The following is a 27,886-nucleotide window of genomic DNA, read 5'->3' as shown; positions in this document are numbered from 1 at the left end:
TTCACCGTACTCCGCCTCCCACGCGACAAGCTCCGCCCTATCCTAGTGCTATACCCAGACTCCGCCTTCTGAGCGTCTAGGCTCCGCCCCCACCCTAATTACTGCAGGCCTGGGCTCCGCCTTCTGCGAGCCTAAGCTCCGCCCCCGGCCTGCGGCTCCACGCCCAGGCCCCGCCCCCCACGTGTCCCAGCACCGCCCCTTGAGCTCACTGGTCCTGGCCGCGGTCGCGCCGTTGCGCTGGACCCGTGGTGTACGTCACAGGGTAGAGGAGAGGTGGAGCTGGTAGCTCCGGGCAGCGGTGATCACCCGGCCCCGAGGCAGAGTCGCATTTCGGAGCGTCCACCCGTCATGCGGCCCCTCCCACGCGGAGCCCGTGGTCCCGAGGAGGGGCTCACACAGGGCGGCCTTGGAGAGGCTCTCGGTGCCCGCGGACTAACGGCGGAGTCTCCCGCTAAGCCTCAGGAAGGCCCTCGGAGACGCGCAGAGAGGAACCCCTTTCCCGGAGATTGGAGGCGCTGTCCCCCGCCCCCACGCGGGGACCGTTACCCGTCGCCGCCCGAAGGAACGACTGTGGGCTCCGCGCCGCAGTGGCCCTAGGCACGTTGGCGGGTGGCTTCGGAGCGGAGTGCCCCGGGCCATTGGGTTGTCGGCGGGGCGTGTCACCTCTCTGTAGGGATTATGCCAGGGGCTGAGGCGTGGGCGGGAGCCGGTACCAAGGGGAAGCGGTCAGGCTGCCGCTGCCTTATTTCAGGCAACCTAGGGTTTGGGTTTTTTTTTTTTTTGTTTTGTTTGTTTGTTTGTTTTTGTGCTAAGCTGCAGTAGTCGTTCTTTTGTCGGGGGCCATGCAGAGAGTCTAACAGCAGCCATTCATTCAAGGATGGAGATAAAAGTAGCTCCCCCAAACTAAGGGTGGGTGTGAATTATATTTGGTCCCCGCCTCCAAAGGTCCGTTAAGATAACTTAAAACTTAGCCTTTGAGAAGACAAGAGTTAAGGCTCACCATTTTATTCAGTTTTGCCTCCTACTATCGCAATGTCATGCGCCCTCCTGATCCTGTTAACATTTTACCGTATTGTTTTTCATTCATTCTCTAATTTCTCCTCATCCTGCTCAGGTTCTCTGCTCACTTCCTAGCATGCGCTTGGATCTGTTCTCCCTTCAGCACTTCAACACGACTATTAGTCCTTAGGGGATGTGCTGCCAAACAAGGTGACTAGCATGCCTGCCGGGAAAGATTATCACAAGATTTCATTTCTTGGGTATCCAGGTAACCTATCCACGAAAACTCATTATTTTTTAAGACATTTCTCATCTGAGCCTGAAATTCTAAAAGAATTGTAACTTATAAGCATATTTTAAAGGGAATCTTTCTTCCTGAAAAAAAAAAGGTTTATTACATTAAAAAAATCAATAGCCAAAAGGTAAATATTTTTAATAATTTTATTTATGCAAAAAAAGGTTTATCGTGAAACTTTTCATTTGTTGCATCATAGCAGTGCTCAAGAAGTTTTTGAGAAGTTTTAGATTTTAAGGATAAGGGCCATTTAACCTTTTCTAATTTTTGTTTTCTTGGGAGATTTTTGCTTGGTTTCCTTTCTTTTCCTTCCAGGTCTGGGAGGGGGTGTCTGTATTGCCTGTACCTGTCTAAAACTCCAAGGCACAATTAATTCTCTTACACGGGATAAGGATTTGGGGGCTGTCAAAATAATGTGTACGTTAGAAGGACACAAACTTAGAAGTCTGGAGAGCAGAGTGTTACGGACTGAACTAGGTTCCTTTAAAGCTTATATGTTAGTCTGGTGTGGTGGCACATATCTGTAATCCCAGCACTTGGGAGATAGAGGTAGGGAAATTATAAACTCAAAACAAAAACCAAGAACCAAAAAACAAAATCGAAGAAAAAATGAACAGAAAAAAAATGTTATACTTCTCAATGAGGTCACATCCAATCTCTGGTACTTTGATATGGCCCTCAAAGACTAATGATAGACATTGTCAAGAAAGTAAAATGGCCCAGGTGTAGTGGTATATACCTGTAATCCCAGAACTCAGGACGCCAAGGTAAGAGGCCAGAAGAGCTCAGGTTGGGAAACAGCCTGGGTTTACATAATGGGACTATCTGAAAAAACAAAGGGAAGGACAATACAGAGGGCGGAAGAGATGGCTACAGGTTAAGAGCTCTTGCTATGCTTGGCATGGTGATACACCCTTTAATCCCAGCACTCTGGAGGCAGAGTCAGGCAAATATGCAAGGCCAGTATAGAGAAAGACACCCTGGGTTTTGTTCGTTTGTTTTGGTTTTTGAGACAGGCTCTCTCTGTGTAACATAGCCATATCTATCCTGGACTTGCTTTGTAGACCAGGCTGGTCTCCAGCTCAGAGATCTGTCTGCCTCTACGTCCCGAGTGCTGGGATTAAAGAGACCCTGGCTTTTTGTTTTATTTTGGTTTTGTTTGTTCATTTGTTTTTTTAAAAAGCTCTTGCTGCTCTGCAGAAGACCCAGAATTGGTTCCCAGCACCAACATGACAGTTCCAGGGGATCTGATACCCACTTCTGACCAAGCACACCTGTAATGTACATATACATACTTGTGGGCAGAACACTCATACTCAGCAAGTCTAAAAATGTTTTAAAAATGTAGTACAGATTAGGGAAAAATTTTCAAACTTTAACAGTCTGCCTTGAGTGTATAACTCAAAACTCAACAAAAAAGACAACCCCATTTAAACATGAGAAGAGATGTCAGACAAAGTGACTAAAGTCTAACTCCAGCTACTGGGGAGGTTGAGGCAGGAGGGTCACAAGTTTAAGGCCTATCTGAGCAACTAAAATGAGACCCTGTCTCAAATTTTAAAAAGGGAAAAGAGGACTCAGTAGCAGAACACTTAGAAAAGAGAGAGAGAAAGAAAGAGAGAGATGAGGGGAATAGGTTGAAGAGATAGTTCTTAAAGATATACAAATAGCAGTAAGAACATGGAAAGTTGATCTCATAGTCACTAAGAAAGTACAAATCAAAAAATGAAGATGACTGAAAGAGCAAGTTTTGATAGGGGAGGGATTGGTCTCCTTGTACATTGCTGTTGGAAATGCAAAATGATTTTACAGGTGGTTTTTACAAAGTCCTTTGAAAATTCAGTTACCACAGGACACAGAAATTCCACTCCTAGGAGTATGATAAGGATTAGATACATATGTCCACTCCAAATTAGTAAACATGTTATTTCTAGGGAAATATCTCAGTAGTAGAGCACTAGCCTAACACACATGAGGCCATGGTTCAAGCTCCAGCACGAAAAAGAAAAAAGATGAAAACAAATTGGTATGGACTAGAGAGATGGCTCAGTGGTTAGGAGCACTCATTGCTCTTCCGAAGGTCCACCAATATAGCCGCTCACAAACCATCTGTTGCTCTCTTCTGGTGTACAGTGTACTTGCAGACAAAGCAACCATAAACATAAAATAAATAATCTTTAAAAACAAAGTGGTACATGAGTATTATAATAGCATTATTCATCACTGATAAACAGAAATTAAGGTCAAAATATTAAAAAACCCCAGTGTTTAGCTTCTGAGAATTGCCCTTACAAATTCAGTGGTGTGTACACAGCTTTCTTGTTGGTTTTCAATAATTAGATATCGAAAGCTGCAGAAATGGGGACATGGATCCCTTAGCTGTATTCTAGATACAAGTCAAATTTAAATCAGTTCTCTGTATTTCCCATTCAAAGACCCAGAATAAAACCACGGTTACCCACCAGGTTATGGTTTCCTCATAGTGGAAAGCAAGCACATAGGTCAGGAGACCAAGTCTCAAAAACTCAGGTTGTCTCTCCACTCTCTGCCAAGACCCAGACCCAGGACCCTATGATTGCTAGACAAGCACTCTGCCACTGAGCTGATGTCCCAACCCCTTAAGAACTCATGGGAGGCCTCGTACACACATATATTTCATTATCTAAAGGAAGTTGTGAGATTCAGTAAGTTATGCATGGATCCCATGGAGTAGAGAGAGAAATAAAAAGGAAAGAAGAAAGGCATGTTCAGTACCTTTCAGAAAACTTCCTAAAATTTACTCACACTTCTAATACATATGTGTTATGGTAAAAACTTGGTACGTGGACCAGCAGGATGGCTTATCCCTAACAGTAGTTTCTCACTAAGCCTAATGATGAGAACCCAGAACCCACAGATGGAAGCAGAGAATGGATTCCTTCAAGTTGTCTTTTGACTTCCACACATGGAAGTACTCTGGTGAGTGTACACACACACACACACACACACACACACACACACACATAGACATAGACACAGACACACACACACACACACACAAATATCATTTTAAAACTTGATTATGTGGTCACTCTTTGCATGAGAATGAATTGAAAAAACAGCGTTTATTCTAGACAGCCACTTACTCAGTTAAAATGAACAAAGGCTAGCTTTGTGTGGTGGCATGCTCCTATATGAGGTACAAAGATAATGAACTTGAATCCATCCTCCTCTGCATTAAGACCCAGACTCCAAACAAATTAAGAAAGTCTATTACTGAAGTAGAGATTTGCTATTCAGAAACTATCAGCTTCCACCAAAGTATCTTAAAATTGTAAACTTTAAAAAATATATATATTTTATTATGTATATAATACCTGCATATACACTTGAATGCCAGAAGAGGGCACCAGATTTCATTACAGATGGTTATGAGCTGGGAATTGAAGTTGGGACTTCTGGAAGAGCAAGGGGTAACCTCTGAGCCATCTCTCCAGCCCCAAACTGTAAGCCTTAATATGTACATTTATTCAGATGCCTCTAGATAAAAAGTGAAATAAAAGACACAACTAAGGAAAGGATCTACAACGAGTGTGGAGAAAGAGGAAATGAAAATGGATATGGAAGAAGTAGAGGATATATGCAACTAGTCTCCAATTTTAAATTTCATTAGAACCCCAGAAGAAGAGAGAATAGAGGGGAGTTTATTTTTAAAAGAGTTTGGGTTTTTTCTTGAAACTACTAAAAATTATATTATAATTCAGAAATCACTAAGAATACTAAGCAACATACATGAAAAGAAACCCAACCTAGGTACATTGGAGTCAAAATGGGAAGCAAAGACCACAGAGTGAGACTTGAAAATCAGTTGTCCTTGGTTCTTAGGGATGCCATATCCAAATGCCACAGACCAGGCCGATGGTATTATTACTTCACAGTCTGGGCCTGAGGAGGTAGCTCAGTGGTGGAGCACATACATATTTAGTATTCATGAAGCAGTCAGTTCAGTAGCCAGTATCTTTTCTTTCAGAAAGTTGTTAGGGTGTGTAAGAAGCATGCTAGACCCATACTAGGTTTACGATAGGAATGTCTAAAACCTGCATTGGGCCTTCTTTGCCTCTTCCTGGTTCTGATGATTAGCTGAAAATCCTTAGTCTTTGGCTTGCATTTGTACCCTCAAGTATCTTCTTTCCTCATCATACTTCTCTGTCTCTGTCTCTGTCTTCCTCTCTCTCTCTTTTCCTCTCTCTGTTCTCTCTACATGTTGGTTTGTTTATTTTGAGACACGGTCATATTATGTTTCTTAGTCTAGCCTTGATTAAGCTCCTGAGATCAAGTAATCTTCCTCCTTAAGTGTTTCAAGAATTTGGGACTACAGGTGTGTGCCATTTTTCTTTTTTTATGAGACACCTGTCATGGCCTGGGGATATGGCTCAATAGTAGAGTTTTTGCATGCTCAAACTTGATGCTCAGCATAGCAATAAAATAAACAAATGAAAGATCACATTTACCAGCTCACATGTCTAATTCCAGCAATAGGGAGGCTGATGCAGAAAGATTTGCTAAGAGTTTTATACTAGCCTCAGCTACACAGTAAAATTCTGTGATTATAGATATGCATATGTGGCTACCATCACTTTATCTTAACTAATATGACAGCAAAAACACTACAGATGCTCCTTCATTTATGATGGAGCAAACAACCCTCTAGGCCCATTTTTAATTGAAAATATTTTAATCTAAAAGGCAGTTAAGATGGATGTGGTTTCAATCTTTGTAACCCCAGCATTTAGGAGACAGAAGCAGGAGGAGATCAATGAATTTAAGGCCAGCCTTGAACTCCATAATGAGACCCTGTCTCAAGCTAGCAAGCAAGGAAGCAAAAAACAAGCAGTTAATACACCAAGCCCCCAAATATTATGGCTTGATAATACAGTGCATTGTACAGTATCTGGTATTTCCCTTTCTGATTACATGGCTGAGAGAGTTGAAATTTGCTGCATTGCCCAGTATCACAAGAGAGTATAACCAGATAATTCTTTAAGAATGAAGATCTGGATAGCTTTTAACTATGTTCTGTCTGCCCTGAATAAGGGTCTAGATTCATGGGTTTGTAGCAGCTGTTTTTCAAGGATGCCAAGAAACTAAAGAGTGAATGACAATAATTGAGAGCAGAAATGATTATTAAAAAAATTAGCCAATATTTTCTTCTGTAATTGAGATTGTCTGGATGATTTTTCCATCAGCCAGTATGAAAAATAAAAGGCTAGAATTTTTAATTTTGGTAAGTAAAAAAGCAATTTATTTCAAGATGACATTTAGATATTTATTAAATATCTACTAAATAGATATTTAATACCTTATCCCTGAGAGTAGTACATTTCTGAGGACAAAAGGAGTCCCTATCGATGTCATTATACCACAAAAGATGCAGATGAACGCCTAGAAATCTTAGTGGACATGGTTGGTTATAGAATGAAGTCTACTTCACACCTGGCTGACACAGCCAGGGTAACAAAAGAAATCTACAGACACAGAATTCTACAAGTTAATTATAATGACCAAAGCAAATAGGGCCATGTCTGTACAACTGACAGTATGCCTTGGGAGACAGGAAGAACATCTCATATGGCATTTTTCTGGGCACTAATAAAAAAATAACTTGAAATAAGCTAGTTTTGGAGAGAAAAGTCTATTTGATGGTAAATTAGAGGTCACCTAGTCTTCTAAGCAATTCCTTAGAGCTGAGTACATCTAATAAAGAAGATGTACATCTATTCTAGACCACCCTCCTTTCACGTTGTACAGTCTGATACCTCAGTACGAGGTGAGGAATGACCTAAAGGTAAGAAAAAACAAGTTTTATAGCATTTATATGATTGACAAACCAAAGGTCAACTTGGAAAAAATGATGGCAAGGCTTTGAAAGTCCCAATCCCCAAGCCAGTGACCATCTGAGAAGTCCTGGCAGGTGTTTTGCTGAGGATTGTATTCTGGGTCTGTAACCTGCTGCCCTCTAAACTGACCCCTCAGCTGCACACCCTGAAAAGTGAGTGAAAGGATGATCTCTTTCCCTTGCTGACTGGAGTCTAAGAAGCAGGGCTGCAGAGAACACCTCAGCAAGCAGAAGCCATACATTGATCATAGGTCGGTAACAGTATTTGTACAAAAAAGAGAGGAGTTCTATTTATTGCCTGATATAGCAGGAAACATGGGAGCTGGAGAGATGGCTCAGTAGTTAAGAACATTTGCTCATGCAGAGGACGCAGGTTTGATTTCCAGCCACATGGTGGCTCACAACTGTTCTGCAGCTCTAGTTTCAAAGGTTCAGATAATGTCTTCTGCCTGGTATTTGAGGGCACCAGGCAGGCAAAGGTGCAGTGCAAATGCTGGCGCACCCACCAAAAACACTCATGCATATAAAATTCAAACAGGAAAACGACACCAGTTTGGACTGGATCCATTCTTGGAGAATATGGAGATACACTTGGAGAACTGAAATACCACTGAACTGGTCACTGGCTTGAACTTAGTAAAAACCTTCACCTGGTTGGTTTCTCTAAAACTAGATAAGCCCTTATTTTGAGGTTCTGATGAGCAACATTCCTCTCCCTGATTTTAGTGCCAGGAAGTCTCTTCTCATTTATAAATATTGCTATTAACATGGCATGCCCATAACCATGCCTCCGAGACCATAGGGAGAACATCACCCATAAATCATCATTTTTCCAATATCCACATAGCAGTCTTTTTGTCTGCACTAAGAAAGCTAATGCTGTGTAGAGGCCACGTTCAAAACAGGAAAAGGCATTTCTGGAGTTTGTGCTTAGCACAGACACCTTTGGGAAGACCATAGCAAACATTTCCCTCTTTCTCCCCACAGCTCTGTTTCCTGCAAATCGCTTCAGCACTAAGGGAAAACAAGCCAACCAAAGAAGCTGCTTTAAAAACTATGACATCAAGCTGGCAACAGTGGCTCATACCTATAATACCTTCACTTGGGAAGCTGAGGCAGGAGGACTGCTGTGAGTCTGTGACCAGCTTGGGCTACAAGTGAGACTGTCTCAAAAAACAAAAAACAAAAACAAAAACAAGCAAACAATAACCATGCTGCCATGGTGTCAGGGGCTCTTGGATTATCAACTCTATCAACTAACCAGTTTTTTAGAATGACCATGTGGTGAGGTGACTAGCAGATGCCACAGAAATGGCCACTGTCTAGCATCCAGGGAGAGGTTTTGCATGATTTCCTTCATGACTGTATATGCTTTTCTTCTTAATCCTTTGGCCTTGCCTACTTACTAAAAGTGTTCAATGGCATGCAGATGCCTTCTCTGCACTGTCTATTCTCACTCGGTCCAGTTCCTCATTTGATGTTCTGGTCTTCTCCAGACACTAATGTCATAGAGTGCTGACATAGGCAGGCTTCATCTGTAGAATATACTTTTTCTAATCTGAGTGTCTCTAAGGCCTTAACAGGAAAAGCTATCCTCCCAAACTTTAGCAGATGGGAGTCTTAGCATAAAAATCTTGTCAAATAATCTCAAAGAGAATTACTTTGTCCTAAGTATTAACAAAGATACTCCTTCTACTGCCTACCCCAGCTATCCTATGAAAGGGGTCATCATAATGTTTTATTTATGTTATTATTAACTCTATTCTGTTCTAGTGGACAACAGATTTATACTGTGCTAAAATGACTTTGGTTAAATGCCTGTCCACATGATCACTCGCCATTGTAGGCCCTGTATCTGGGCTGGCCACATCATCCACAGTCACAGAGCTGGGTGATGCTCTTCTGCAGGGTGGAACATTAGGAGGGCACTATACTCTTCTTTCTTCTCCCTTGTAGAACGTCAGGAAAGGCTTGGATTTTCTTTATACTTGGCTGAATAAAGAGCTGGAGGGTTTCTCTGTGTCCTGATAGGATAAGAACTATGTTCTTGGGCAATTTATACAGCTCTAGGTCCTTTGGCTGCCCTTAGAGATGTGTGTGCATCTTTCTTGCCAGGAGTTGGCTTCTGGAACTTCAGAAGCACTGGAAGGTGAAGGTCCTTTTAGGGAACATACTCTTTTCGGGTCTGGTTGCTTTTGTTCTTTCTCCTATCTCTTTAAAATAGTAGCCCAGGATGTTTTTAGGACTTCTCATCCTGATGCCACTGCCTCCTGAGTGACAGAATTACAGGTATGCACTGCCATACCTGGTTTATGGGGTTCAAACCCATGGCTTTGTGCATGCTCAACAAACACTCTACCAACTGAGCTATATCCCAACCTCCCCTTTGCTTTCTTTTTGAGGGTCCGCTTTTTCAAATTGGCCAAACTACAAGCATGGATGAAGAGTACAGAATGCACTGGTAATTGCCACTGTACTTTTTTTTTTTTTATATAATACAGTCACCTGTTGGCTTGCTTTGATGAGAGACCAGACTGTCCAGAAAAGAGGCTGGTTCTGCTGAAGTCAGTGTGTGTGTGGGGGGGTACTCTTCTTTGTTTTCAGTCTGAGAAGTACAGTCTATTAGAGAGGAAAGTTTCAACTGTCAAGCACTCAGAAGTCTGAGAAAAAAAAAATACCTTCTTAGGTGCTGGCTGGTAACCCAGACAGGCATGTGTCTGGGAAAGATAAGCTGGAAGAGCTAGGATAGCCCTCTGGCCAAGGGGCAGTGCTGAGGGGAAAAAAACCGCCAGTGTTTTGGTTTGGAGCAATGCTCTTGCCCACCTCAGACCCTGTGATTGCATAATTAATTCTATTGAACTTTTGCTTTTCTATTTGAGACCATCTTCCATTACATGAAAAAAGCAAAACAAAATAAATATAAGCAAAAATCAAACAAAAAACCTCCCAACCCCCCAAAACAAAAATAAACAAACAACACCCCCACCCCCACAAAACCCAAAAAGCCCAAACTGATTCCAGCTAAATTTATGTTGTTTCTTTGAACAAATCTTGAACTAGGACCATTTGGGTACAGTTCTAGTCGTCTGTGTTGGGACCTGAACAGCATCCACGGAGACTTGGACACTGAAGTATTCCTTCTCTCTGTGCATTGCAGGAATAGCTGTTTTAAGGTTTGGTACATGGAATGATTTTGGGGGTACACATGATGGGTAAGACACTATTGAAATGGCTGCTGGCTTGGACATAGTGAAAGGTGCCATTTGACTTCCTTTCTCAACAGAAAGACCTTTCTCCTTATTGCTTCATTAGTGGCATTTTTCTTGCTGATATCAATGCTGGTCCTGTTTCAGATAGTTTCCATATTTTGGGAGGGCACTGTGTTGCTTCTGTAGCCTTTTCTGGTCAAATGCCCAGAGGCAGGAAAGCTTTGTATTACCACACAGCTGATGCTGGGCTCCAAGCAGCACTGTTGTTGCTGCAGCCTGGTACCACTAGCTGAATACGCACCAGCCAGATGAGGCCCTGACATGTTCCTCTATTGAAACCTCTCTTTATGTTACAGAAACTTTCATTGGCTTGGACTCAGGAGGCTGTTTCATTTGAATGTTTGCATCTTTAGGAAGATTGGAGTCAGTATTGCTCAGGGTTAAAAAGGCTTTCCAAGTCGACTGGTTGACATTCTAGCCCATGAGGGTTAAGGCAGAGTCCATGCTTCTCCCACCCTGGCCAGGTTTCTTTACCTAGATAATGCATGCATCATCAGAACCAGCATTTGCCTCATTTCCCAACCTATAATAGGTGAATCATTCACTTGGAAGCAAGACATATGTGAGGCATTTCTCCTACGGTTACATTTAACTGGACCCTTTCCCACAAATGAAATTATTTCTTCTATAAATATCCTACAGCGACTTTCGGTCAGAAACTATTCAAGCAGCAAAAACCTACTTTGTGAATTCATTTTCTATTTCTGAGTTGGAGGAAGTAGGGAGGACAAAGAATGCTTGTAGGTACATACTGCTAAATTAGACACAGCCATCTGATTGGATGAGGAATGCTGTTCAATCTTGTGTAATGCTCTAGGTATCTCAGGAAACTAACATTGGTTTTGGGAAGCTGGTCTAATATTCTTTGGATTGCAGTAATTTTCCCTTTATCATATAGACCTACATATCACACAATCTTGATGAAAATATTCTTCCTAGAATAGTTTTCAGGTTCACAGTCTAGGTGGACTTTAGTTTTTCCTTTAGCTCTCGAAGGAATTCACATTGGCCAATGACCTGAAATGCCTTTTGTGAGGGGACATTTTTTTTTAAATTCAGACAGCAACACATATCCAAGGTTTGGACAGATGTCATTCTCACAAATATCTGGTAGGGAAAGTACAAAGAGCTGTCTCAACATAGTGTGGGCAAGTTGTGCAGGGGAGTGCTAGGAACCCAACAGGCCCAGTTCACAGCACGTCTCTTTAACTGTCTTCTCATCTGCATTTCTCTGTTGATGAGCTGTCATCAGGTAGGTGGGCTTTAGGATGAACTGGCACTGCATCTCTTGGGCAGGTCTTCCATGAGGAAGGACTCATGGGAGCTTAGAGGGCTTGTGGAGTCCTTTGATTCTTGTGGTAGGCGTGCAGTGTCTTGAAATGGCTTGTTTTGATTCCATAGGATAGTTGTTCCCAGTGAGTGGGTGTGGTGCTGCAATCTCCAGGACTGATCTGTAACTGGTTATCTTCATATCTAGTCATCCCTCATAGTGCTAAGGGTCAGGATGCTGGAGTAGTCTAAGGCTCCAGACTCAAGTTCTGCCTCTCTAGCATTGATAAGGATATGATGATCACTTCATTTCCTGTGTCTGAATTCATTACCATAGTTTTGTAGTTAACCCACTTCTGAGATGGTTGGTGAATATTTTGAGGTGAATGCCCTTTGGGTTGTTCTTAGAGAAGAACAGGTTAAGACTGAATAACACAAATCAGTATTATTAAGGGTTGCCTGGGGACAGCAGAACTGTGTGGTAAGAAACTAGGAAGGCTGAGAAAGCCATTTGTCCTTCTATTTTAGAGAACTAAAAGTGGCCTGGCATTTACGGTCCCTTTCCTCCCCCGCTCCAGCCAAGGATGTCATGGCATTGGTGTTACCTAGTCTCCTGCTTTAATCATGTAGCTTGCTGCCTACCAATCAGCCAATTGTATTTTTTTAAAGGTGTTGTGGTAGTTGACTTTGGCCACAGCAAACAGATCACTGAATGGGAAAGATGCCATCCCTGCTTCTACAGGCTACTTTGAATTCTCTAGAGCTGTTCTATTAGAGCACATAGGAAATTTCAGAAATGGCCCTGTGCCATCTCTGGAAGAACTTTCTCTGGTTTCTCCTGCTCATCTGTTTTTGCAGAGTTTTTCTAAATTGGAGGGCATTCCTCCTGTTTTTAGCAAATGTTTTCAATTTCTTCATCAGTTGCTAATGGCCACATAAGGCTAGTGTCCCTATCCCTGATAACATTGGAGTTGGCCCTACCAAGGGCCATCTTGGGGGATGGGGAAAGTTGACTTCTTAATCCATGTCATCTCCATTTGGGGACGAGGGCACTTGGTCAGGAATCCAGTGGCAGCTGGAAATGGCAGGGAGGCTCACTTCTAGATGACAAGTTAAGATTGTAGATACCCTAAACCAGAGTTATTGAGAGTTACCTGGACTAAGGAGAGAACGTGGGGGAAGAAGCAGGGAAGGCTAGAAATCCTTGTATGGTCCCCTTGGCCAATAGTTATTGAAGCTTCATGACAACCAACACATGTGTGGGAAGACGATGCACATTGGCCTGGAGACTATGGTGGTGGAAGGCATGAAGCACCCACTCTCAAGATCTTGGCACCTTTCTTGGCACCATTACCCCTTAGGATTCAAAACATTGTTTCCATGAAGAATATCTTGCAATAAATCTGAGCCAGGTTGTGGCTAAGTCCATAGACTGGTAGTTGGAAGCCTCAGGCTTCAAAACCTAGTCGGACAACATTGGCATCCTTGGTCTTTATCTCTGTCCCACCTGCAGGTGTCACTAACAGAGACATGAGGGAGACCTTACAGTGCATTGCACACACCCCTGACCACGCTCGCTCGCTCGCTCGGGGGCCTGGCTCTGATGTTCTTTCAGGAGACCTCCTCAGCCATTCCCATATTGCAGTCCAGGCCAGGCTTTTCCACCTTCTTTGGAGAGTGACCAGCTGTGACCTTCTAGCCGTGGCTGCTTAGGCTTTCCCGCCACACCTGGTGCCTGCTCACTGCCTCTTTCACCCTTATACAGAACAGCACTGAGTTGGGTCCAGTCCTCAAGTCCTGTCCTCTTTTCTGTTCTCTTCCCTCTGTCCATGCTGATGCAGTCTGTACTCAGATCCATTTCATTCTTGCCTGGATTACTGCAGTGGACTCTTCACTGGCTCCCTGTGATTCTCAAAGCATCTCTCTCACCAGGTTTAAAATGCTTCTGGCCCCATCGTGCCTTAATGATGAGATCTGAGTTCTGCCATAGATCTGCAGGACTCCTGAGACCCAGTTAACTTTGTTCCCTGGTCTTGTCCACTGTGCTTCCTGCTCTGCCTCTGGGCTGTGGCTGGACTGTTCCCCCTGTGCCATGATTCCTCTCACCTCTCCCTACCCAGGTGAGGTGCCTGCTGTTTGCCAGCCCAGGGCTCTGCAGACTTCTGTCCAGCAGGAGCATTTTTCATTGTCATTTCTGTTTGTGCCCTGCAGCTACATCTGCGTATCCTTGTGGGTTCCTACGCTGTGCACATGGCATTCCTGGGTGCCCGAGGGCTGAAGGAAGGAAGGAAAGGACTTGTCAGATGCCCTAAGCATGGGCTGGTGTATTCCGTGTAGTTGGCCTCTCTCCTGGACTGTTCTTTCTTGGTCTCCTCTTCCTTTTTTTTTTCTCCCTGTGCTGAGTCTACTGCTTCTTCCCAGGATGCTAGAGGCCACCAGGCTCCCGGAAGGAAACCCTGGGTGCTCTACAGTTGTGCATCGCAGGCTGCTGCCACTGAGTGTTGAGGTTCACTTCCTGTTATTGTCTTTTCCTTCTCTCTTTACTTCATGGGCTTGGCTTCACCCTCCACTTGGAAAATTGCCAAATCCAGTCTTGTAATCTGCTGTTTCCCAAACTAGAGCGGGATTTTGCAAAAATGCAAAAGTAACCTGGGCATGGCTCAGTGATAAGAAGCTTGTCTGGTGAGCTTTTCAAGGCCCTGGATTCCATCCCTGATATCACAGGGATGGATAACAGCAACAACAACAAAAAAGAAGTGCTGACCATTTCCCAGCCATTTTCAATTCCTTGACTTAAGGATAGAATCTATCTTGTTAGGCCTGCACCCTTGACTGGCTATTTACTCTTGTTTCCTGCCACATTTGCCCTTCTCTGACCTTTCCAGACTTCATAGTTAGGTCCCAGGCACGGACCCCTGAGAGTTTCAGGCTTGGGCTAGCCTTACCCTGTCTTCACCCAGGACTTGTACCTGAACTTCATGCTGCTTTCAAGCCTCACCTTTCTGACCAGCCCTAGGGGCATAGAGAACTCCTTTGTTGTGATGAGGGCACCCTTCGTCAACACTGGCCCATTCATCCAGCCCCATGTGGCAGGTGGCACCCTATGGATTTGAGCCAACAGTGAGCCCTTCAGGAAATTTCCTGTTCCCAGGGCCTCTGCAGTGTTGTGAAAATTGATTCAATGGACTGTCTTCTTCTCTGGACCAGGAGAACCTCAAGGGAAGGGGTCCCCCAGTGGCCCCTGTCTGATGACCTGAGACTCTCCAGAACACATCTGCTGTGGGTATGGCCTGTGCAGAGGTTTGGTCCTGTTGAATGCTGGTGTGAGCCCTTCTGCACTGAAGGCTGTTTCCAAATGCCCTAGCTTGCACTTGGTTCTAGCAGTCAGGGCTCTTACTGGCATGGCTGAAGACTTACAGAAGGGATTACAGATTCCAAGTACTTCTCTTGCCCTGTGTTGGGTGTGAGTCTGCTGCTGGATCTCTCTGCATCCTTGATACCCCAGTGGAAAGGCAACAGTGCAGCCAACTCCAAGTTCTGGACCCTGGAGTTTTTTGCTTCCTGGTGTGCCAGCATGACCTGCACAGGGTAGGTCCCCAATCCTGGAGCCTCTGCCTTCTACTCTGTCCTCTAATTGCTTTCCTGCTACTCTTTAGTGTTTAACTGAACTTAGCTTCCTTGGTTCTTTCCAGCCTCCCCTTACCTGTCCTGCCTTATTTCTACCTAAGCTTCCTTTCTGTCTCTCAGCTCTCAGGCTCCTCCCCTGTTTCTTATTTCCCCCCTCATTCTGATGTTCTCTTCTCCCAGCCCTGCCCCTCTCTCTTCCTTTTCTCCTTCCCTCCACTGTCTAGCTTTGAGGTGCCCACAGAAAGGTAAGGAGCTTCTGACATCTCATCCACATCTTCTGGGACACTAGCAGGGTACAGCAGGCTGGCCCTACTCTGTCTCCTTCAGTATCCTGAGTAACCAGTCATCTCTGTAAAGTCAAGGGTAGCATGTGGAGTAGGCAGGCATACACAAAGGATGCTCTGACATTTTCTTGCTTAGTTTTTAAACTGAGGGCTTTATTAATCAAATACATATTTCCTCAGAAAGCCCTGTGTGAAAGCAAACCTTTACTATCTCCCCTTTTCCAATAGGGGAAGGTAGTGAGAATTTTGGAATTTTGGTCTCTTAAAAAAAAAACACAGAAATATTATAAGAACATGTTTTTGTTTTAATCCCAAGTGTGGTGATATGGGGCTGCTTCGCAGAAGCTGACTATGATTTGCCTTGTGCTCTAGCAGAGGTGTGGTTTTGCTAGTTGGAGATAGTTTCTGTGACTATCCTTTTCCTCTTCCTCTTATGCTCCCCTCTTTTTTCTGTCTGCACAGGAGGTGGAATCTAGCACCTTCTCCACACTAGGCTAGCTCTTCCACTGAGGCACACTCCGAGCCCAGAGGCTTGGTGGTGCCTGTGGTATCCAGGCATGAGCAGGACCTAGGACAAAGGAGGTAGGAATTCTGGGGTCAGGAGGGTCGTTGTCACTTGAGCCTTGGGTTCCCTGCCTGGTGCTGATCCTTAGCTGGCCCTCCAGTGTTCATCTCAAAGCATTGAGCTGGACAGACCTTGGAGAGAAAGAGGGTAGCTGAAGTAGTATCCTATCTGTCACTGCTCCAGGCCAGGCCACCCAAAAAGAAATACCATGTCTATCCCAAGAAGTCCCATCCACGAAGTAGGCCAGCTCTGCTCTCCTTGCCTCACTCCTGGGTAGGGTTAGGTGGCTAGAGCTGGCCCACAAGATGCCTCCATGACCAGGAGGCACAGAGCTGCCCTCACTGCTTCCTTCGAGGGCCTAGAACACACAGAAGGGGTACAAAGGGCAGGGGGCAGGGCCAATGACCAATAAGGCCAGGAAGTCTTTCAGATGCCTGACTGAACTTTGTCTCTCTACCCTACCCTTTGGGTATCACCCTCAGACCAACCACTCTTCTGTCCACAGTACAAGAAGCACCTGTCATGCACATTGGCCATGTCTGACACCAAGACTGGGAGGCCAATGCAGCCCCCTCTACCCACTCTTGTTTCACGGCTGCCAACCCCAGGGGCTGGTTTCAATCTTGGTTATTTTGCAGTACCACAACTTGCTCTATTCATTTTGTTTGTTCTTATTTGCTTGTTTAGTTTGGAGTTCTGGGACTGGGACCCATGCCCTCCTATGTGCTCTTGACAAACACTCCACCATTCAGCTGCATCCTAGCCCAACACAGGTTCATTTTCTGTCTCCTACTCATAAGTTCTCACCCTCCTTTGCTCTCAGGCCACTTAGTGATGTAAAACCTTATTGTCCCAGCAAGAGCATGTTCACACAAAGCCTTATGGAACACTCCTGGTGGCTTCTGGCCAGTACAGAATGCCCAGGCCTGGTCTCACCTACAACTAAGCCCTGTTGCTGGCCCTCTCGCAGAGAGGCCAGTGCTGGGATGGAGGTCCAGGGACCCACTTTGCAGATTTTTATTTCACCCTTTGCTTGTAAGCAAAGAATGGCAGTTGGGTCTGGCTTTAGGAGTAGGCAGGATCTGTTAGGCAGAGAGGATAAAGGCTGTTTCCTCCCAGGAAATAAATGGATACGAAAGACAGAAGGGAACAGAGAATTGTGGAAAGGTTTGTGTGAGCGGGAATAATAGAAAGAGGTGGACTAGATCCTCAAAGGTCTATAAATTTGGAGGTTAATCAAAGCTGGGATGGGATACAGGGAACATTTTCTCTAGCATGTATTGTGTCTGTGTTTGTGTATGTGGTATGTCTCTGTGCTGGGCCTTGCACATGCTAAGACACAATGCTCTTGAGCTGTACCCAGTCTATTGATCTTTGACTCAACTTTGATATTTCTGATAACAAGAGGCGAAGCATCAACTTTTCCCTGTGCCTTCTTATACCCTAGTCAAAAGCCCCAGAGCGGTGAGTTTTAGCTCTTTATTCTGAGTTCTGTCTTCTGAGTGCTAAAAGCCAGGCTTGCCACCACCTTAGAGATGGTGGGCTGAAGTCAGAGAGAAAATGCCAGAGGCCACGTCACTTCAGCAGCCATCAGTTGCCTGTCCTCATGTGGAGGGGTTCAAAGGCAGAAAATGTAGTGAGGGAACATTTGTTAATAGTGAGAGTCTAAGTCAGTCGTGGGCAGTCCCCTGCTCCATTGCCTGGTCCTTCCTCCTCCCGCTGTCTGCTGTGGGCTTGGCCACACACACTTAGGAAGGAAACCTGTCCAGGCAAGAAGCTGTTGTTGCCTGTCTCACAGCCAGCCTTCCTTCTCCTGCCTTTGTTTGCTCAGTCTGCCTCCCAGGTGCTGGGGAGCTGATGAGAACATGCCTAGGAGGAGTTCTAGGCTAGCCTGGTCTACACAGAGAAAGTTCTAGGACACTTAGGGCTAAACAGAAAGACACTGTCTGGAAAACAACAACAACAACAAAAAAAAAAAAACAAAATACCAAACAACAACAACAACAACAAACCTGCCTAGGACAGGATCCACTTTGGCTCCCCTATTTCAGGCTGCCGCCTCTCTCCCCTAAGAGTTCCTGCTCATACTGAAGGGGCTGTGGTAGTAGTCCTGAGCCTGCCTGGGCATATCCCCAGTGCAAATGGCATCAAGATGCAGCAGAGAAGGAAGTGGGGCCCTCAAGGCCTAACTCTGAGGATTCCCCAAGAAGCATGTGAGACCAGCAGAAATTTGTCCCTCTGTCCTTGGTAGCAAAAGGGACTAATAACCAGCTGCATACTGGACAAAGCCAGGACAGACAGTACCTTAGGCCTTCTTCCCATCTAGCCTGCTGCTCTCTTCTGGGCCTGACATTTCTCCCAGGCACATACCATTACCTACCAATGAATCTGAGCCTCCGGCCCCTGCACACATCCCCACAACTGGCTATGGCTATCTCAGCTCATTTGCTAGTCACCTGATTCCCCTCACCCATTCCAGGCCTAGTCTGTGAGCTGCCTGTCTGCACAATAGGGTGCAGGGTATGACAGCATTCAGAAGGCTGGTCAGTGACAGGGCTGGCTATCTGGACCTGCAGGGACTCCAGGGATTAGTGGACATGCTGTGTGTGTGTGTGGGATAGGTCTCCTGTGGCAGTGACGGCCCTCTCCTGAGGTTCTGGGACAAGTTTGGGATCCCCCACCTCCATCCCGCTCATTAACAAGACAAGCCCTTGGTCAATGAAGTACTACTCACATTCCTGGCTTTGATGCAACTCAGTTGTTTGTTCGTTTTTATTGCTTGGAATAGAACCTGGGCTTTTGCTCCCTTGATATTATATTCTTTTTCTCTATCTCTCTCTCTCTCTCTCTCTCTCTCTCTCTCTCTCTCTCGTGTGTGTATGTGTGTCCCTGTGATCACTAGTTTCAGACATATGGGAGTTCTAGGCTTGGGCCCTTGGGTGCCTTCCTCCACCTGAGCTTCATGTTCAGCACCTGCCTCATCCTATCTGTTACACTACCTACAAGTCGCTAAGACCCTCTCCTCTGGAATAGTGACTGTCCTATCACTGCTGAAGCAGAAAAGCCTGGTTTTGCCCATCAGCTTCAAAGGATGACTCTGCTCCCAGGTTCCCAAGCCTACTGCCTTTTCTTTCTACTTGACAATGGTTGGATTGTGGCACCTCCGGTGGAGTTGGACTTGGGCTAGGGGTGAAGGGAGTCAAGGTATTCTGTTCCTGGCTGCTAAAGACAGAGATCTTGTATGGTAGTCTCTTTGGAGTCAGCCTCAGGCCAAATAACGTTCTCCTCAGGAGTTTCTGTGCTCCCTTGGGAAAAAGCAAGAGAGGAGCTGAACATGACAAGCCTGGAAAGAACCCACCAGGGTTCCCTGGTCCATTTGAGAACCAACAGGAGCTTTGGGTAGGTAGTCCTAGTGTCAGTGCTAGTATTTAGTGCTCACTATGAGAGTGGCCACTACTCAAATCATATCCACTGATACCTTCCCTGCAAACCTATGTTCACCTTCATTCACAGGCTGAAGCACCTGTTCCAGGAGTACACACGGAACAGTCTGATGGAGAGCTTCGCGCACGATATCCCTGTCCCTGGCTTTGACCATCACATCTTTGTCTGCCCTATAGGTTATCACCAACAGAGACTTGCAGGAGACCTTGCTAAGGATTGCACACATCCAAGTAGCCTGAAGTTCAACCCCCTACCTACAAGCTGATAACAGAAAGAGAGGCTCACGGAAGAAATGAGTGTGGTTATCAGGGACGCCCTGCAGAGACAGCCCCTGGAAGTAACCAAAATACTGAGTAGTCATGACTAGCCACCAGGAGCAAACTGTCCGATCCTGCTAGGCCAGTAATCCCAAGGCATCTTGCATTTTTCAAAGGAACTTAAGCTGTATGAGCTGGAAGAGCTGAGGAGAAGGATGTACCTGAGTGCCCAAGAGGAATCAGCCAGGAGCATCACCTGACATTGGTGATTAACACCTGAGGGTCCCTATGCTGCCCCTCTAACCTGCACCTGGGGCTGCTGGTTACACTGGAGGCTCAAAGACACACAGCATCACAGGTCATCAGCTCATGACTGCTGTGCACGATTGTGTATGTACTGTCTAGTCAGGCCTGCATCCGTGGCCCTGAGATACCATAAGGCCACACCATGTCCACCAGGGTTGGATGTTAGGCATGGAGGTAACAGAGTTCTTCAAAGGTAGCTTGCATTCTACCTGCAGTGACTCCCTCTGTGATCATGGCTGGGACATTGATTCCAGATCAATGTAGGGAGAGCACAGTGTGGCCATGCCACAGCTAGGCAGGGACGCTAAGATAGGTGCTGGGTATCGGTGGCCATGTGTGTGGCCAAGGGCTTGCAAGTTAAACGCTAAGGCAGTCCAATGATTTCTAATACTGCCCAATTTTTGATTGTGTGTCCTGATTCAAATTCATAGCTGAGGGACCTGTTATAAGTGACTTCTGGGAGCCTGTCCCAGGATAGCTCATGTCCTCCCCAGGGTTTGCTCTGCTCCCTAATGTGGGACAGGAAGGAAGTGAACCACCATGGGTTCCTTGATATTTGGAAGGCATTTGGGTTCAGTAGTTCTGACTACAGTGCCAGGATTTCTAGCTGCCTGATCTTGGCAAGCTCCTCCACCCAGCTGAGCACGGCACACGCCTTTATCCCTTTTCTCTGCATAGCACCTGACTGCCAAGATTTTTTTTTTTTTTTTTTAATAAACAGGAGAGGTGTCTGTAAAGTGCTTGCACACTGGTCTGGGTCTGGCTCTCTTGTATTCTCTCATGGCTCTCTGGGGTCTTTTTTCCCCCAGTAGGAGCAATAGCTCAAGTAATCTGGAGCAGAAGTTGAAGGTCCAGCCTGGAAGTGTTTGTATGTTCCCAGATCCCACAGAGGTCTTCTGTGGAAACGCAGACATGAGCAGGGCAGCATAGAGGTGACGTTCCAGAGTGGAGGTGGGGAGCACTCTGGAGTCAGGTCACACTAATTCAGTGTACAGCCTTAGGGCAAGTCACTGAGTTGCACTGTACCTCAGTTTCCTTGTCTGTAAAACAGGTATAAAGTTAATCAACCCATGTATAAACAATGCCTTCCATTGCTGAGCACATCCATGAGTTCCAATAAATATGTATTGGCAATAACCCTTGTCTCCAAATGAGGAGCCAGGCTAGTGAGCCATGTAGTAGGATGGGGTGATCCCCACAATTGGCCACCACAGATGAGAGAGATCAGGGCATGGAAGACTCAGAAGAGGCATCCCTTGAAGGATGGGAAATATTTACTGATGTTATTGATTTATTTTCAAGCACTAGGGTGGTCCCCAGGGCTTGGCACCCCCGCCCCTACCCTACCCTTCTTGCCTCCACCCCCAACCTCTGCATCAAAAAACAATTTAATGAACTTCAGCTGAACTTCAGCCTGGTTGCGTGACATACATGAGACCTGCTCTTGAGAGGAGAGAGGAGGGGAGGGGAAGGGGGTAAAGGGAAGGAAGTAGAGCAGAGTTGAGAGGAGGAGAGAAGAGGGGAAGGGGGGAGGGGAAGGGGAAAAAAGAAGAGGCGAGGGAGGAGGAAAGGAAACCAAAAAGCCTGCACCAAGCCTCTGAGCCAGTGGCATGGGCCTGTCTGTAAAGTTAGGAGTCTGTTTGCAATCCCCAGACAGCCCCAGCCTTCTTCTCCCTACCTGTCCTATCCTGCTTGGGTGGGGGTCCAGGAAGCATTGTGGCCTGCCAGCTCTAGGCACCTCAGACAGGTTGCGGGAGGGAGCATGGAAGAATTCTCTTGGCTGTAGGAAAATAGTAGACAACCCTTTCCCATGAGCACAAGATGTAGGTTGGTCACAAGGTGATGTTGGGTCCTAGTGGTGTTGGTCACAGGCTTCCCCTCTGTGAGGCTCAATGGCCTCACAGAGCTTTGCTTACTTGGAGGCCTACTCTCCAAAGAGCTGCCGTAGAAGAGAGCACCTTCAGCTGCCTCTCCCTCCACTGGTGGTGTGCTGCCTGGACCAGTGGGACAGGGAGCTGTGTGTGCTATTCCTCCTTTCTCCCCACACACCTGACTTTAGCCTTCCCAACTCACCAACTCTCCATAGCCTCCTGCACTTGGCCTTGGCACTCTTGGTCCCATGACTAGCAATGCCCTTCCTGTTTCCTAGGCCACCTGTGGCTAATTTTCCAAGAGCCCACTAGTGGTTACCTCCTCTTGTGCCTGTGTTTGTACCCACTCCACGAGAGCTCATATTACCTGGTCCTGACTAGGGGATCTCCACAGTCTTGACAGTGTCACCAGTGGTGGTGGTTGGGGTGGGGGGTGGGGGGCTGGGGCTGTCTCACTTTCCTGCCTGAGCTGATCTCAGACTTCTTGGCTTCTGTGAACCTGTCTCACAGAACCTGTCTCAGCTAGAATGCCACACAAACCCGGCAGTCCATTTTAAAGATGAAGAAAGAAAGGCCTAAAGAGCTCAGTAAGTTGATTGCTTTGATAATACATTTGTAATACTTGCTTTGTGCACACTGAATTTCTGAAGCCTATCAGACACTGAGAACATGCCAATGAGCAAGATGGACAAGAGCTTCCGTTGTATTGAGGAAGGAGGAGGAGGAAGAGGAGGAGAAGGTTATTTGTCGGTTGTGGGAAGTAGAATGGGAAGGCATCAAGATCGCTCTGGGATGCTGCTGAGGCCCAGCACTGGTGTCAGCTCATGAAGATCATGCTGAACCATGCTGGGAGGGGTGAAGGAACAGCACTTCATGCAGAGAACTGTTGGTCCTAGAGGCAAGAAGTGGATGGACGTGTCCCAGGAATCAAGAGGAGGCCTGAGTGAAAGAGGATGATGTCCCCCAAAGAAGCTGTGCAATTTGGTTTTTGTTTACTTGCTAAGAATGGGGAATGGCGTTCCTATAGGGCTGGAGCCTAGGTGGTAGAATTGATCAAGTTTTACTGTTTTGTTTTTGAAAGCTCATGGACATCTGTTGTAGCATTGCATTTTTGCTGTGTAAGCCCATGCTACCTCCCCAATTTCCAGTAAATTCTGCTACAAACATGAAGGCCTTTGTGCATATTTCTTTGTACAGGAATGACAAAATTCTGCACTTGTGACTAGGTCACAGACACCAGCAGCTACCATGTATTAGAGCAGGTACACAAAGGGCCAGGTGCACGCTGGGGAGGCACACACTGCATAGGCGCATATGAGTAAGGCTCGCTGAGCCATGGGAATGGCAACAGGCCAGCGCCAAAAGTCTTATGCCGACAGGTTACAGTGCTACTGATTGGGATATAGATTATGGCTAACCTTCCTCAAACATTCCAGAGTACCTGTCAGTTAAGGCTGCCACTCTCACTGGTAAGCGCTCAGAGGCAAAGTTCCAGCTGGAGCCAATGTGTTATCCAAGAGCAAGTGCATTAGCAAGTACCCAGGCTCAGCACTTCTTTGATCATCTCTCCGTTGAGCCTCCAGCCAGGGACTCTTTGTGCAGACTGAGTACTGTGCTTTTCAAAGCACAGCCCCGTGCACTTCATGGACAGAAATGGACTCAGGAATTTCTGTATTTGAAGAGAGGTCTGAGGAAAGGGTAATGGGCTCAGGTAGGGCCTGCAGGAGGGGTGTGAACCCTTGCTTGGCACCTCAGGAGCTTGAATTTAGCATTTGGCAGAGGAGTAAAATGGCTTACTGAGCAAGCTGCCCGGGACTAGCTTACGAACAGAGATCAGAACTTGACTGATAAGCTCATGTGTCATTCCATAGGTCACGCCCAGCAGCAGCACTACCTAGATGCCAGGACACTGCTCTCCAGCACATTCCATCCTGTGTAGGGGGCCCTTCCTCCATGGGAAAGCACCAGGGCCTGTGGCTGGAGTGTATGTTAATAGGAGGAGTTGGATGACATTAAGAGTGTACTTCATGTCCTGGGCTCAATATGGGGCTCCCATTCTTCCATCCAAGAATCAAGAAATCCAACTTTTGGATGCTTGTTAGCCGTAATCTCCCTTTAAAAACTAATTTATTCTTTGACAATTGTATACACACATATATATCTTGATCATAGCTTCCCTATATTCCCACTCAAAATTTTGCCCATTACTTCCCCTCCCATCTTTATACCTTTCTTTTATTTTTCTGTGCTCCAGAAGTCCCATTGCATCTTGCTGAAGAGTCAGAGTACTCGCCCATTCCACAGCACTGCTGAGCACCTAATTCACATCATGCTATCCTCTGCTAAACTGAACTAGTTTGGGGTTCAGGGAGAGTTTATGCAGAAGCCCCACTTGTACCTGCTGGACTCTCTCCCTTTGCTCCCCACCCTGAGCAGGGATGAGTGGGCCTGCCTTTCAGTGGACATCTTCCTCCCTGGACCAGACTGAGGAAGGACACTGGATTCTTATTTGTGTTGGGGGGCTGTGGACACTACTGAGAGTTGGGGCTGAGAAAGGAGACATGGTGTGTTTAGAGACAGAAGGAGGAAAAGCAAGAGTATGATTGGCCCTCAGTGGTAAAGGAAAGGTTTTGGGGTCAGGGAAGGGCAGCTGCTACTCACAGGAAGATGAGGATGAGTGTGGAGAAGTGACCACTTATGACAGAGACCCCTGTCTCCTTTTCAAGTAACACCACTAGACTCTTCTGTTTTCATCTAGACACATGGTCACTCAGAATAAAGCCACATTTCCCAGCCTTCCATGTAGTTGAAGGTGACAGTGTTTGGCCAATGAAGGTAAACAGAAGCAGAATTTCCAAGGGCAAAGGAGTTGACTGGAATGTTCTATAATGACTGGTTTTTAGTTTTTTTTTTAAATATATATATATATATTTGTGTTTGTGCATACACATTCCCACCCCATTGTGTTCGTGGAAGCCAGAGGACAATTTGTGGGCCTAGGTTCACCCCATCTATGTGAGTTCTAGGGATCAAACTCAAGTCATCAGGCTCAGTGTCAATCATCCTTACTCTCTGATCTCTCCAGTCCATGGCTGGATTTTGTGTAGCTATTTTGGACTAAGATAATGTTAGGAATGGAAGCTCCCCATGGTCAAAGCAGAAAGATAAAAAGATTTTGGACCCTTAATGCCTTGGAGTCTTATCACAGCTCTGGAGAGATTTTATATGAGAAAGGAATGTGTTATTTCAATCATTTATATTTTAGGTTTTTTTTTTTTTTTTTCTAATTAAAAACCAAACAATTCTAGCCTGGTAACAAATGTGAAGGCATACAGTTAAGGCATGAGAAGCTGTAATGACAGGTACAACAATGCTTTGCTTGTTGAAGCAGGGTCTTGGGGAGCCCAGGAAAGCCTGGCCCTCACCGTCCTCCTGGGTACTGTTATCAGGCTCATGCTACAATACCTGGCTCCCTTCCTGACTTGCAGGCACTTTTAGCTACAAAGAGCTTCCAGATACATTTTCTCGCTTGACACCCACAGCTGCGTTAAAATACTGCAGACATTCCTTTCATGGGAGACTCGGAGAAATCAGTAACTGACACACCTGGTGAGAGAGCTAACGCCTTCCCCTCCCACTGACCTGGTTCCACAGTCAACACTCATGAATGCAGGCGGGGCAGGTCATGAAGGTTCAGGGTTTGCCCGACGCTGGGTGTGAAAGTGGAGAGCTGGCCCCAGGGAGAGCCCAGGTGCCTGGAACCAAAAGGGACACAGTTTGGGGGTAAGGAGTAGATCATTGGCCCACTAACACGTGAGACCCCAAGACCTGGAACAATAAAGAACGCTTTATCTTTCTTTCCTTCATTTTTTTTTCTTTTTTGTACAGCAACTACCTTGTGGGTAAAGCAATTCTGCTGTTGTGGGGATGACGTGGGGCACAGGAAGTTGTGGAGAATAAAAGAAGTGAGCAGCAGAGGGTGACTGCAGGGAAATGTGTTTGCCAGCTGGCGGGCTCGCAAGCCCATTTTAGAAGGAATCGGGAGTCATCAGATGCTTAGCCCGAGTCTGCTGAGTGTCTTGTGACCCTGTAAATGTTTTCTTGGTATCAAAGGGATCTGCTTCTCCTTGCAGTCCTCCCTCCTCAGAGGACAACCTGGGACCTTGGAAGTCTGGCGCAATCTCCTCTTTCTTCTTCACTACTACTTTGCTGAATTCTTCCCAGCTCCGAATCCTGATCTGGACCCTCGGGCTGCTGTATGCCAGCTCTAAGGGGAAGGTGCGCAGAGACAAATCCAGCTGCTCACGAGGTTCTCATGTCCTAACAGCAGGCAACGGTGAGATTTCATTAAGTCAGGCTGTGGATGCTCATCCTTGTCACAAGCCATGTGCCTCTCCCCAGGTTCTGCTCTGTGAAACAAAGAGCCCTAGAAACTCCCATTCTGTCCAGCACCCCCCCCCCCCCCGTGGCCCCTCTAACCTTGGCTCGCCCACCCCAGCTTGGCCCTGGATGCACATTAAAGCAAGGCCTGCTCCCGGTTGGCCTGGGCCCCTCCCAGCTGTGATCTGCCCACTTGCTCTTGCTCTTCATCTCTCTGGTCTGGGATTCCTGGCTGTGCTCCCTGGCTTTGATACTTGCCTCTGCGCTCTCTGGTTTGGCAACTCCCCACATTCCGCTGTGGCTCTGGGGGCCTCTGGATTTTGTTGGTCAGCCCTCTGTTGTGTCTCCTCCTCTGATTTTATGTCCTTCCTTGGCCTTGCATGAGGAACATTCTCTCTGGTTTGGGCTCTGCTGAATACCACGGCTAGATCAGAGTTGGAAGTCGCATTGAAGTAACTTGTGGTAGGGAGCAAGAACATTCCCCCCCCCCATTCTGTTTGGGGCCACAGTTGTTCCTCCTGTGGGAGAGACACAGGCACAAGAGCTCCATCACTGTTTGCAGAGCTCCAGCATCAGCTTAACGTTCAAAGTGCCAGGCCATGCACAGCCCACAAACCATTTCTGAGCACACAGGAAGTGTCTGGTTCTGTTCTAGTTCCCAGGGATGTGGCTGTGAAGAAAACCAAAGCCCTGCACACAAGGAGCCTGCATTCCAGTGGAGGAGGCATACAGAAGAGAAAGAAAATCAATAAAATCAAGGCAGATCTCTTGTTTATTTCTCTTGCTGAGAGTTGTTGGCATAGAGTCTTGAGTCTGCCTCTGCGCGTGAGAGCTTGGGTGAGCACATATGTTCAGGGACACACACACACACACACACACACACACACACCTCACCAGTGGAAGTTCAGGACCACGCAGTTCCTAAGGCTTCCTTAGATAAGAACTCTGCTGTTATATGGGAAGAGGCTGGTGAGGGTTGTTGGTAGGAGGTATGCCCTGGAGGGAAGAAGAGGGGAGGGGAGCAGATAGGGACAGAGGAAGGGGAGAGCCCTCTGACCTGGCTGAGGGAGCAATTCCAGGTCTTAACTGGAATGGTAGGGAGGACCACATGCAAAGGCCGACACAGATGAAGATTAACAGCTTCCAGGGCTACAGAGTATGGTTCTGGGTTAGCTGGCACATCCTTCAGGGCCTTTCTGGGAATGCAGAGTTGCTACTCTTTGGTCCAAACCTGTGGGTGACCCATGCATACTGAAGACTGAGAAGTAACTGGGCAACTGGGCTGGACATTTTGCCACAAAACACAGGTGTTTGTTTCATATTTTTTGACACAGAGTCTTGCTGTGTGTACCCCAAGCTGGCCTCAAATTATCAATCCTCCTGCTTCCACCTCCTGAGTGCTGGGATTGTAAGTGTGTACTGTTGGAGATTTCTGTTTTAAGTCC

At 46.3% G+C, this 27,886-nt stretch overlaps 1 long non-coding RNA gene across 2 annotated transcripts; it reads left to right on the top strand.

The window, feature by feature from the left end:
• Positions 1-1,118: 1,118 nt before the first annotated feature.
• On the top strand, positions 1,119-23,231 carry LOC132654300 (uncharacterized). 2 transcript variants are annotated; one of them, XR_009591976.1, is made up of 4 exons: positions 1,119-1,267; positions 8,157-9,458; positions 9,572-9,630; positions 19,804-23,231. It is a non-coding gene; the product is annotated as an uncharacterized LOC132654300 (long non-coding RNA). The 2 variants fall into 2 exon arrangements; XR_009591975.1 differs by having other exon boundaries at positions 8,157-9,630.
• The last annotated feature ends 4,655 nt before the right edge of the window (positions 23,232-27,886 follow it).

Source organism: Meriones unguiculatus, chromosome 5, assembly GCF_030254825.1.
Source record: "Meriones unguiculatus strain TT.TT164.6M chromosome 5, Bangor_MerUng_6.1, whole genome shotgun sequence".
In the NCBI taxonomy this organism is placed as follows: domain Eukaryota; kingdom Metazoa; phylum Chordata; class Mammalia; order Rodentia; family Muridae; genus Meriones; species Meriones unguiculatus.
This window is presented reverse-complemented; position numbering and strand designations above follow the sequence as displayed.